The sequence below is a fragment of the Rhagoletis pomonella genome, unplaced genomic scaffold, assembly GCF_013731165.1.
Source record: "Rhagoletis pomonella isolate Grant_MI unplaced genomic scaffold, Rhpom_1.0 Rhpom_scaffold_00002, whole genome shotgun sequence".
Taxonomy (NCBI): domain Eukaryota; kingdom Metazoa; phylum Arthropoda; class Insecta; order Diptera; family Tephritidae; genus Rhagoletis; species Rhagoletis pomonella.
This window is the reverse complement of record NW_023458556.1, coordinates 69,432,131-69,434,964: the sequence shown is the minus strand read 5'-3', so window position 1 is coordinate 69,434,964 and position 2,834 is coordinate 69,432,131. Positions and strand designations below refer to the sequence as shown.

Below are 2,834 nucleotides of genomic sequence, written 5' to 3'. Positions count from 1 at the left end.
TTTTTTCATTTTGCCTAAAGGAATCATACAAACGAATTTAGCGTTAAAGTTAATGTTCGATGATATTAAAGCTCGATTTAACATCAAGTATGTGTTAACGTATCGCCTCAACCAGGACGTCTGGAAAACTTCTTCGGAATTATTCGTTCGAAAGGCGGGTTGCATGATCACCTTGACCAGCAGGAATTTAAATACCGTTTGAGGCTCTACTTGCTGGGACACAACAAGGGCGTCTTATCCGACTGTGCTAACGTAGAAGAGGATGATACGCCAGATTTAGAAGTTACCCAGCCGCCTCTTACAAGTACTTTAACATAATTTTTTAACTATTAATTATTATTTCTATTAATTATAAAAATATATTGTAGTATTAATGATTACATCCCTAATGTATCGCCATATTTACAGGTATTTTGCTAAAAACCTGAGTTCTAATAAACAACTATGGCCGGTGGAAGAGGCGGAATTCGACGATTTGGAATTTGACGGACTGGAGCATTTAGCCGGGTATATTTGCCACAGGTTAAAGGATGATATTCCAAGCACGTCGTTTGGTAGCAATGACAACTCATGTTCCTGGGCGAGTCACCTAAGCGAGGGTGGGTTGTCAATACCAAGTTCATCTATGATGGACCATATGAGTCAGTGTTTAAAGCAATGAACGAAGATAGCTTGCTCATTACAAATGATTTTGTAAAAACTCACATTGAGCATGCTTCGAAAATTCATTGGGACATTAAAGTGAAAAAATTATTTTTCAGGGCAAGAATGTTCTTTAAAATAAGAAAATTAAATAAAGAACTCATTGAAAATGCCCACAAGAAAAAAAGAAAAATTAAAAAAACTCTGGCTTAGATTCATATGGTACCATTATAAATTGTAAGTACGTACTAAAAACATACGGTAAGTTGTCAACTGAAATGTTGTATAAATCTGTAGAAATTAAAAGTTCTTTGATTGTAGCATGCAGCAACGTCCGCAGTTCCCGCAAAGTAAGCTCAATGTTTAAGCCGCCTAAAATTATAAGGCATGGATGCAACGTAAGCCTATGAGTTTAACAAATAATCTGGCATCTTGTATAAAAAAAAAAATATTTATTTATTTGCAGGAGAATAACATGAATGAATCAAAGGCCCTTTTCAGGGCAGCCAAATAATTTACAAAGAGACAATTATTTATGCTTTCAAAAGTACAAATTAAATTAGGCCAGCATTTTTGTGTTTACATGCATATGTATATGGAAATGTGCAAAAGGCCCTTTTCAGGGCCGCAAATTAAATTAACAAAGAGACAAAAAAATTTGTGTTTACATACTGCTCATTTACTTCAATAGTGTCATAATCTCAATGTCCAATATAATACAAAATCGAGTTAAGTATAGAGAAATGGCTGCTAACTGCTCTTCTATGTTGTGTACTTTCATATCTGGAGGGAGATTTTGTAACCAGTTAGCGATTCGCAAATTGCCGCTAACTGGTTACGGAATCTCCCCCTGCACTAGCTCAGTAAAGCAAAATAAGTATTCATTTTTGATATGGGAGTATATCGTTACCTTAACATAGAAGGGCCATATCTCACATCGTCGTTAAAATACAAAATGCCGTAACTAACTCAATATCCAAAACTCGCTTTTCGATTGATTATGATGCGTTTCATCGTTTATGCAATATAAATTGTAGTTATGGCTTTTTTACATTTCAGCGACGATAGGGGCCTTTCTAATTTAAGGTAAAATTCAAAACTTGAAAACAGTTTTTTCGAGCGTTTGGTTTTGGAGTTATGTCAATATTGACGTAGAAAACTACAAGAGGATCTTGCCATAGTCTACGAATATATCTAGCCCACTGTATGAAATTGTCGATTCAATTCATTCATACATTCAATTAATTTCGCCTATTTCGCATTGTTTCTTGTTCGGTGTTTCCCTATGGGATTCCCAGTTTTTGACGAGCATCAATCAATACGTGCTTTCCTTCAAACAAAGATTCCTGATTAGTTCTTTTACAGATCTTATTGGAAAAAATGATTTAAAGCTTACCTCGTAATACATTTCATATATCCCTTATTTGTATTCTGGAATAAGTTCGAGTTCATAAATAATGCCGCGTATTATACGCATCTCTTTGAGGAAAGTAGATTTTCTCGATTCGCCTGCGACAAAAAGCAAAAGTTTTCCCTATATTTACAAATGTGTATAACATAAATACATAATTATAGAAATTGCATTTTCAATTATCACCAATTAACCTGCATATTTATTGGCCCGGATCAATCCCTGTGATTTATATCTTTGTTCCAGTTCTTCAGGTATGTTGCGTAAACGACCAAGGTACGAAATAATAGTTGCGTTCCAGATGCTTCACGATATTCACGATTTGCAGGAACAGCTGTTGGTAGTACTGCACTCATGCACACTGCATGGCTCCGATTCGCGCTGTTGTCCTTCCATGAAGTGTGCCATGGTGCCCCATCTCATTATGCATAGATGCAAGTGTAACGCTGCGACGAATCGCTGCATTTTGTGTATATAGGGCGTGGCAAAGCCGAAATGTTTTTTTATTATTATATTTACAGCATTTTATCACAATCATATCGCTTCTGCTCCAAGCAGCCTCTTTTAGCAAGTTAACCAATCAATCCCACTCAGATGCTGGCGCAGTTTGCTGCACCAGCCTTAATTGCAAAGCAATGGAGTTCAGTAAAACGTTTGCTGCAGCAGCCTTAATTGCAAAGCATGGAGTGCACTAAAACGTTCACTATTCTCCAATAGATTAGATGAAAAATGCAATATTTTCGCATTGATCAAAATCAAAACACGTTTTTCGCTGTAAAGT

The 2,834-nt window shown here is 36.0% G+C and overlaps 1 long non-coding RNA gene across 1 annotated transcript; it reads right to left on the bottom strand.

Moving 5' to 3' along the window:
- Nucleotides 1-1,496: 1,496 nt before the first annotated feature.
- LOC118734025 lies at nucleotides 1,497-2,834 on the bottom strand. The gene is made up of 3 exons (XR_004992318.1): nucleotides 2,248-2,834; nucleotides 2,039-2,176; nucleotides 1,497-1,972 (listed from the first exon to the last, which is right to left on the bottom strand). It is a non-coding gene; the product is annotated as an uncharacterized LOC118734025 (long non-coding RNA).